Source organism: Acomys russatus, chromosome 29 (genome assembly GCF_903995435.1).
Source record: "Acomys russatus chromosome 29, mAcoRus1.1, whole genome shotgun sequence".
Lineage (NCBI taxonomy): Eukaryota > Metazoa > Chordata > Mammalia > Rodentia > Muridae > Acomys > Acomys russatus.
This window is the reverse complement of record NC_067165.1, coordinates 22,811,153-22,821,431: the sequence shown is the minus strand read 5'-3', so window position 1 is coordinate 22,821,431 and position 10,279 is coordinate 22,811,153.

Genomic DNA, 10,279 nt, shown 5'->3' with positions numbered 1-10,279 from the left:
ATCATCAGGGCATATGAATTAATCCACACTGAGGTTTCAGGTTTCACGCCTGCTAGGACAGCCACCACTCAGAAGATGTGAGAGACTACTTAGGATGTGGAGAAACGGGAGACATGTGCTTGGTTGGTGGGAATGGAGGCTAAGTGTAGCCATTACGGAAACCAGTATGGCGGTTCCCCCCCAAATTAAAAATAACAACCACCACAAGACCAGGATACTCCACTACTGTACATCCAAAGGAAAGACAAGCAGTGTGTCAAAGAGGCATCTGTGTTAACATGTTTATCATAGCATTACTCAAAATAGCCACAGGTGAAGGACTAAAGAGAGTATGTAGTCTGTACGGAGCGGGATACGGCTCAGCCTTCAAAAACCAGGAAGCGTGTGCCGTTCCTGTGGGTGAAAACAGGCAGAGGGGCAAAGGGACACGTGTTGCATGATCTCAGTTGTGTGTGGAATTTAAAAATTGGGGATGGGGGTCCCCGAGTGATGATCAGCAGGGGCTAGGGAACGGGGTGCCTGGGAGATGCTGATCAGTTAGATGAGGGATGCAGTTCAGAAGATCTCAATAAAAACACATCCGTGTGCTTGCACATGGCTGAGTAGGTGTGTGTCCTAAGTGTCTGAGATAATGCATGTGACCGGCTCGGCCGTTCCATAATGAGCGTGTTTCACTGGGCTTATTGTGCACCCTAGAAATTATTGCAGGTACTGTTCACTCACAAACAATACATAAAAAAGGACTGCCAGAAAAACAGAATTTGAATGCACACATCCAAATTAAATACCCTCAAAGCGTGTTTTAAAAAGTACTGTAGACCTTCCACCCAACTCTCTCCCCCCAATCCCAACCCCCCCACCCTGCCCCGAGACAAGGTTTCTCTGTGTAGCTCTGGCTGGCCTGGAACTCGATCTGTAGACCAGGCCGGCCTCGAACTCAAGAGATTCACCTGCCTCTGCCTCTCAGGTGTTGGGATTAAAGGCGTGCGCTGCCACCACCTGGCTCAACTCTTCATCTGAAGTCTAAAACAGTTCATTTGGGAAGGTAACAATGATGATGCCGAACTCACACACACTTTGCCTTTGTTTCCTCTGTGCCTGTTTTGAACTGCGCTGAGGAGTCAGCCATTTTTCCCAAGGAAAGAGAGCCTTTGAGTGGATGGTATCAGGAAACCAAGAGGTTTCTCTGACTAGGAGGTCAGAGGCCTGTGAGATGGCTCAGCAGGTATAGGTACTTGTTCCCAAATTCAATGACCAAACTTAAGTTCGAGCCTCAGGACGCACGTGGTGGAAAGAGAGAGCTGACTCCAACAAGTTGTCCTCTGACCTCCACATGTGCACTATACAAATAATTAAATAGATATGTAGATAAGTAAGTAGATAGATACATACATACATAGATACGTACATACCAAGAGATATGTCAGCTGTGCCCATTGCTACTGGGGCATATCACTTCAGGAACCTTCTCATGGACAGAAATTTTAAATAAAGTGAATTTACATTAATATTTATAACTCAAATTTAAAATAACATGTTTTAAAAATGTAATATATATATATATAATTTGATATCATGTCATATATTCTGATTGTATTCACCCCTCCTCCTTCCCCCTAACCCCTTTCAGATCCACCCCTGACCTCCTCAATTCCCCAACTTTGTGTCCTTTTTTTAAAAATTAATTTATTCTTGTTACATCTCAATGTTTATCCCATCCCTTGTATCCTCCCATTCTTCCCTCCCTCCCATTTTCCCATTATTCCCCTCCCCATGACTGTGACTGAGGGGGATTACCTCCCCCTGTATATGCTCATAGGGTATCAAGTCTCTTCTTGGTAACCTGCTGTCCTTCCTCTGAGTGCCACCAGGTCTCCCCCTCCAGGGGACATGGTCCAATGTGAGGCACCAGAGTACGTGAGAAAGTCATATCCCACTCTCCACTCAACTGTGGAGAATGTTTTGACCATTGGCTAGATCTGGGTAGGGGTTTAAAGTTTACCGCCTGTATTGTCCTTGGCTGGTGCCTTAGTTTGAGCGGGACCCCTGGGCCCAAATCTGCCTATCCTAATGTTCTACTTATAGGTTTCTAGAACCCTCTGGATCCTTCTACTTTGCTATTCTCCCTTGCTTCTCTCATTTAAAGTCCCAATAGGATGTCCTCCCCTCTGTCCCAGTTTCCTGGTAAGTGAAGGCTTTCGTGGGACATGCCCCTTGGGCTAGTATGCAGATATAAGTGAGTATATACTATTTGAGTCTTTCTGCTTCTGGGTTAACTCACTCATTATGATCATTTCTAGCTCAATCCATTTATCCACAAATTTCAGGAATTCCTTGTTTTTAATAGCTGAGTAGTATTCCATAGTGTATATGTACCACAGTTTCTTTATCCACTCTTCTACTGAGGGACACTTAGGCTGTTTCCAAGTTCTGGCTATTATGAACAAGGCTGCTATGAACATGGTTGAGCAAATTTTCTTGTTGTGTGCTGGAGCATCTTCTGGGTATATTCCAAGGAGTGGAATAGCTGGGTCTTGAGGAAGCCCTATTTCCATTTTTCTGAGATAGCACCAGATAGATTTCCAAAGTGGCTGTACTAGTTTGCATTCCCACCAGCAATGAAGAAGTGTTCCTCTCTCCCCACATCCTCGCCAGCAAGTGGTGTCGCTTGAATTTTTGATCTTAGCCATTCTGATGAGTGTAAGATGGAATCTCAGAGTTGTTTTGATTTGCATTTCCCTGATGACTAAGGAGGTTGAGCATTTCTTTAAGTGTTTCTCAGCCGTTTGATATTCCTCTGTTGAGAATTCTCTGTTTAGTTCCAAGCCTCATTTTTCAATGGGGTATTTGGTTTAGTGGTGTTTAATTTCTTGAGTTCTTTATATATTTTGGATATTAGACCTTTGTCAGATGTAGGGTTGGTGAAGATCTTTTCCCAGTCTGTAGGCTGTCGCTTTGTTCTCTTAACAGTGTCTCCTGCCTTACAGAAGCTTCTCAACCGCATGAGGTCCCATTTATTAATGGTTGACATTAGGCCTGGGCCGTTAGTGTTCTGTTCAGGAAGTTGTCTCCTGTGCCAATATGTTCCAGGCTCTTCCCCACTTTTTCTTCTAAGTGACTTAGTGTCTCTGGTTTTATGTTGAGGTCTTTAATCCACTTGGATTTGAGTTTTGTGCAAGGTGACAAATATGGGTCCAGTTGCATTTTTTTACACATAGACCTCCAGTTAGACCAGCACCATTTGTTGAAGATGCTATCCTTTTTCCATTGAATGGATTTGGCTTCTTTGTCAAAAATCAAGTGATCATATGTGTGTGGATCCATATCTGGGTCTTCGATTCGATTCGATTCCACTGATCAACCAGCCTGTTGCTGTGCCAGTACCATGCTGTTTTAATTACTATTGCTTTATAGTACAGTTTGAGATCAGGTATGGAGATTCCTCTGGAGCACCTTTTATTGTACAAGATTGTTTTAGCTATTCTGGGTTTTTTGTTTTTCCATATGAAGTTCAGAATTGAACTTTCAATATCTTTAAAAAATTGTGTAGGTATTTTGATAGGGATTACATTGAATCTGTAGATTGCTTTTGGTAGGATGGCCATTTTTACTATATTAATTCTCCCGATCCATGAGCAAGGAAGATCATTCCATCTTTTCAGGTCATCTTCAATCTCTTTCTTCAGAGTTTTGAAATTTTTTCAAACAAGTCCTTCACTTGCTTAGTTAGAGTAACTCCTAGATATTTTATATTGCTTGTGGCTAATGTGAAGAGTGTGGTTTTCCTAATTTCTTCCTCTGTAAGCTTGTCATTTGTGTATAGGAAGGCTACAGACTTTTTTGAGTTAATTTTGTATCCAGCTAATTTGCTGAAGGTGTTTATCAGCTATAGGAGTTCTCTGGTGGAATTTTGAGGGTCACTTATGTACACTATCGTATCATTTGCAAATAGGGATAATTTGACTTCCTCCTTTCCCATTTGGATCCCCTTGATCTCCTTTTGTTGTCTTATTGCTCTGGCTAGAACTTCGAGTACTATATTGAAGAGATATGGAGAGAGTGGGCAGCCTTGCCTTGTTCCCGATTTTAGAGGAATTTCCTTGAGTATCTCACCATTTACTTTGATTTTGGCTATTGGCTTGCTGTATATAGCCTTTATTATGTTGAGGAAAGTGTCTTGTATCCCCGATCTCTTTAAAACTTTAAACATGAATGGGTGTTGGATTTTATCAAATGCTTTCTCTGCATCTAAAGAGATGATCATGTGGTTTTTTATCTTCAGTTTGTTTATATGGTGGATTACATTGATGGATTTTCGTATATTAAAACATCCCTGCAAGCCTGGAATGAAGCCTACCTGGTCATGATGAAATCTTTGATGTGTTCTTGTATTCGTTTTACAAGTATTTTATTTAGTATTTTTGCATCGATGTTCATAAGAGAAATTGGTCTGAAATTCTCTTTCTTTGTTGAGTCTTTGTGAGGTTTAGGTATCAATGAGACTATGGCCTCATAGAATGAATTTGGTAATTTTCCATCCCTTTCTATCTTTTGGAGTAGCTTGAATAGTATCAGTGTTGCTCGCCCTTGAAGGTCTGGTAGAATTCTGCACTGAAACCATCTGGCCCTGGGCTTTTTTTGGTTGGGAGACTATCGATGATTGCTTCTATTTCTGTAGGGGAAATGGGACTATTTAGCTTGTTTATCTGTTCTTCACTCAACTTTGGCAAGTGAAATTGATCAAGAAAATCGTCCATTTCTCTTAGATTTTCAAATTTTGTGGCGTATATGCCTTCAAAGTAGGACCTTATGATTCTTTGTATTTCTTCAGTGTCTGTTGTTATGTCTCCCTTTTCATTTCTGATTTTGTTGATTTCAATACTGTCTCTCTGCCTTTTAGTTAGTTTGGCTAACGGTCTGTCTATCTTGTTGATTTTCTCAAAGAACCAGCTCTTGGTTTTGTTGAGTCTTTGGACTGTTTTCTTAGTTTCTAATTTGTTAATTTCAGCCCTGAGTTTGATTATTTCCAGACGTCTACTCCTCTTGGGTGTTTCTGCTTCTTTTTTTTCTAGGGCTTCCAGTTGTGTCGTTAAGATGCTATGTGTGATGTTTCCAATTTCTTTTTAAAGGCACTTAGTGCTATGAATTTTCCTCTTAGCACTGCTTTCAATGTATCCCACAAATTTGGGTATGTTGTTCCTTCGTTTTCATTGAATTTCAGAAACTCCTTGATTTCTTTATTTCTTCCCTGACCCAGGTGTCATTTAGCAGAGAGTTGTTTAGTTTCCAAGTATGTGTTGGCTTTTTGTTATTTCTGTTGTTGTTGAATTGCAGCCTAAGAGCATGGTGATCTGATAGGATACAAGGTAAGGTATTAGTTCAATCCTCTTGTATCTATTGAGGCTTGCTTTGTGACCTATGATGTGATCAATTTTGGGGAAGGTTCCATGGGGTGCAGAGAAGAAGGTATATTCTTTCTTGTTTGGGTGAAAGGTTCTATAGATATCTGTTAGATCCATTTGACCCATGGCATTGGTTAATGATGTTATTTCTCGGCTTAGTTTCTGTTTCAATGACTTATCCTTCGGTGAGAGTGGGGTGTTGAAGTCTCCCACTAATATTGTGTCGGGATCGATGTGTGGTTTAAGCTTTTTTAGCAGATCGTTTACAAATGTGGGTGCCCTTGTTTGGGAGCATAGATGTTCAGAATTGTGATGTCATCTTGGTTGACTTTACCTTTGAGTATGAAGTGTCCTTCCTCATCTCTTTTGATTAATTTTGGTTGAAAGTCTATTTTGTTTGATACTAAAATGGCTACGCCTGCTTGCTCCTTGTGACCATTTGCTTGGAATATTTTTTTCCAACCTTTTACCCTGAGGGAATGCCTATCATTATGGGTGAGATGTGTTTCTTGAATGCAGAAGAATGTTGGACCTTGTTTATGCACCCATTCAGTTAGTCTGTGTCTTTTTATTGGAGAATTGAGACCATTGATGCTGAGAGAGATTAATGACCAGTGACTGTTAAGAGTCTTAATTTTGATGTTGGTTCCAGTCGAGTGTTTGTGTAGTTGTGTTTTTGCCATGGTACAGTTATCTATTTCCTGAGTAGTTTTGGTTGTAGCTTGACCCTTTGGGATGGAGTTTTCCTTCTAGTACCTTCTGTAAAGCTGTATTTGTGGATAGATACTGTTTGAATTTGTTTTTGTCATAGAATATTTTGTTTTCTCCATCAATGGTTATTGATAGTTTTGCTGGGTAAAGTAGTCTGGCCTGGCATCTGTGGTCTCTTAGAGTTTGCAGGATCTCTGTCTTGGCCCTTCTGGCTTTTATGGTCTCTGCTGAGAAGTCGGGTGTAATTCTGATAGGTTTGCCATTAAATGTTATTTGGCCCTTTTCCCCTTGCAGCTTTTAATATTTTTTCTTTGTTCTTTATGTTTTGTGTTTTGATTATTATGTGACGGGCAGTTTTTCTTTTCTGGTCAATTCTATTTGGTGGTCTGTAGGCCTCTTGTATGTTTATAGGCATCTCTTTCTTTAAATTGGGGAAATTTTCTTCTATGATTTTGTTGAGAATAGTTTCTGGGCCTTGGAGTCTGATATCTTCTCTTTCTTCAATGCCTATTATCCTCAAATTTCTTCTTTTCATGGTGTCCTTAATTTCTTGGATGTTTTGTGTCAGGAGTTTTCCAGATTTGGCATTTTCTTTAATGGTTGCTTCAAGTTCTGTGATTGTATCTTCTAGACCTGAGATCCGTTCTTCCATCTCTTGGATTCTGTTAGAAAAGCTCACCTCTGTGTTGCTCGCCTTCTTCTCTGAGGTCTCACATTCTTGTTTTTCTTCTGTCTGTGTGTTTATCATTGAATCCATTTTCATTTTCAGATCTTGAACTGATTTTTTTATTTTTTTCCATCTGATTGTTTGTATACTCCTGAGTTTCTTCCATTGCCTCTTTATAGGTCTTCAGCGCTTGAACCTTTTATTTATTTCTTTCATCTGGTTGTTGCATTTTCCTGCAATTTTTCCAGTTCCACTCGATGTGCTTCTTTTATGTCTCTCACCTGTTTGTCTGCTTCTTCCTGCATTTGATTATGAATTTTATTTGTTTCCTCCATCACCATCCTCATTACTAAGGATTTGAGGTCATTTTCTTGTATTTCCATTGTATTTGAGTTCTCTGGGTTGTTTTCTTTGGGATAGCTGGAAACTGGAGATGCCATGTTGTTTTGGGTTTTTTGCGTATGGTTTTTCGCTGTCCTTTAGACATCTTGCCATCTTTGTTTTTGTTGGGTAGCTTCCAGAGTTGGATGGAGGGAGTCTGATGATAGATTCACTTCTTTTCTCACGATTTCCCTAGGCTGGAAGCTCTAATGCTTCACTGGTGTGGATGTTAGGAGGTTAGCCCTGTCGTTTTGGACTCTCACAGCCAGTGATCCTCTGCTCCCCTGTGCTGTGGGTCCTGCAGTCATTCTGGGTCTCTGATTGAGCGTTGGGTCAGGCCAAGGTATCCACAACCTTCTGTGTCCCCTGCCAAGTCCAGCCAGGAACACTGGGACCGAACCACGGGCCGAACTCAGCTAGATTCTCAGGGCCTGAACCGTCTGCCGAGCTCAGCTAGGGATTCTGGGCCCAAAATGCACACAGGGTCCAGCCAGAATTTTTGGGCTGGGACTGCGCACCAAGCTCAGATAGGGGCTTTTGGCCCAAAGTGCATGCTGTGGTCAGTTGTTGACTCAGGGCCCGAACTGTCCGCCAAGCTCAGCCAGGAATTCTGGATTCAAACTGCACACTGTGTCCAACCAGAGTCTTAGAGCCGGTGGAACTGATCGCTCCGCCCAGCCTGTGTCACAGCAGGAGAACTGCGGCTGCGTTGAGCCAGCACCGGTGGTAGAACTGAGTGCTCCGCCCAGCCTGTGTCACCTCAGGAGAACTTTGGCTGCGTTGAGCCAGCGCCGCTGGTGGAACCAAGTGCTCTGCCCAGACTGTGTCACCGTAGGGGAGCTGCCCCTGAGCTGAGGTGGTGCCTCGGGCAGAATTGCTTGCTGAGTTGAGTCGGCGTCTCCACGACACTGCGCACTGAACTGAACCCGGGACTCTGGGGTGAACTGTCCACCGAGTCCAGTCTGGGTCCCTAGGCACCACTCGACCCAAATCCTGCCCAGAGTCCCCTCTCCCACAGCAACTCCCCCTGGCCACCACACCAATCGCCTCTACCGGAAGGCTCTGAGCTGCAAACCTCAGCCACCGCAGCTGCTGACGCTGGTGCCGCTGGTGTCGTTGCTGTCGTTGCTGCTGCCGCCTCTGCTGCTGCTGCTCTGATCCGAGAAAATCCGCGCTCCTCCCATGTGCAGGGGCATGCAGGTCCTCCACACCCTGGTCCCTCCGAACCGTGGAGCTCTCCCGCTGCCGTGATGTGGAGACCTCGGTGTTCCTGGCTGAGAAATATGTGCAATTCCCTGAATTGCACGGTCCACACTGCTCGCCGCCATCGTGGATCCTCTCTCTCTCTCTTTTTTAAATATCACCTGCTAAATCCAATTTGTGTTACTATATGATCCTGAGTGTGGGACTACCCATTTGGCCTGGTTGACCTACCAAAGGCCATGTCCTTAAATATTTTCCTCTCTTCAGAAGCCATCAACACTTTTCAGTTTGGGGTCCTAGTTAGCTTTCTGTTGCTGTGATAAATACCGTGGCCAACATTTGGTGGTGTGGGCACAGGAGAGAGGTGGCTCTGCTGCTTGACACCTGTGGAAGGCGAGAGAGCTAGCCTCACCCTTCTGGGGCAGCACAATGGGTTTTTTTTCAAGACAGGGTTTCTCTGTGTAGCCGTGACTGTCCTGGAATCACTTTGTAGACCAGGCTGGCCTCGAACTCAAAGCTCAGAATGTTTTGTTTCTTTTGCAGCACCGGGGTGGGGTGGGGGTGGGAGGGGTAGAGGGGATGGGGGCGGGAAGCAACTCAGGGCTTTGCACACCCTAGGCAAGCCACACCCCTAATCTGAATGCTTTCTTTCTGTTTAAAATCCCAAAGTTTTCCTGGGGTGACTCAGAGCTGAGCAGGCTGGATGAATATTTCTCAGAAACCGGTGCATCTCTTAACGTGTAGGTGAAAATTTTCTTTTGATTGTAGGTTTTTTTTTTTTTTTTTTAGATGGGGTTTCTCTGTGTAGCCTTGGCTGTCCGGGCTATTTCTAGTATTTTTTATATATAACTTTAAATATTAATTCTGCTTGATTTACCTAGGCTTCCCCTTTCAGGACGCCTATTGCACATGAATCATCTTTCTCTGTCTCTTCTTGATTTCTTCCTATTTTTATGTTTTCCCATTTCTTCCTGTGTTCCTGGATGTTCTGGTTTCTCCTGCGTGACATTTAGTGCACATTTGTTCTGTATGTATCACCCCCCTTTAGAGTGCTCCCCATTTCTAAGGTATGTCTGACATTTAAAAATCTATGTCCATTTCTAATCGGAGTTTTTCAATCTCTCACCTGTGCTACATTAATTCTTTTATGCGTTTTGCCTGCTTCTGTGTCTGTGTGCAGTGTCCTCAGTATTCAGAAGAGGACACTGGCTCCCCTAGAACTGGCATAACATATGGTGTTGGAAATTGAACTGGGGTTCCTTACAAGAGCAGCCAGTGCTTTTCACTGCTGAGCCATCTCTCTAGCCCCCCTGTCCTGTATTTTAATCTTTGCACTTAAGTTTGTTTAATTGAGGTTAAGATGCTTCCAAAAGGCAGTCTCGTCTATGTATTTCTAGAAGTGTATTTTAATTAGTTGCTATGTTGTGCTACTATTTTCTGTATTATTATTTATATTGTGTGTAGATGTGTGTGTGTGTGTGTGTGTGTGTGTGTGTGTGTACACATGAGTATACATGTACATGCTATGCACAGGCATGGAGGTCAAAGGGCAGCTTCCAGGAGTCAGTGCTTTCCTTCCAGCCTCTTGAGGTAGTGTCTTCCCTGCTGGTGCTACCGTGCTGTGTACCCCAGAGCGGCCGGCCAGCCTTTGAGGTGCCAGCTGAGCCTCCGGTTTCCTCTCCCATCCTGCCCTAGGGGTGCTGAGATTACGGAAGCAGGCTGAGACTGAATCTTCAGGCCTTGTCTCATGGAATCCAGGGATCGAGCTCAGGTGGTCAGGCTCGAGCAGTGCGTGCCCTTACCCGTGCCACCGTCTCGCCGAACCCTGACTTTTCATTGTCATGGGAACTACGAGGACATGTGGATGTGCTCTTCAGTTCATGATAAGAGAAGCGTGAATATCTAGACCAGTCCT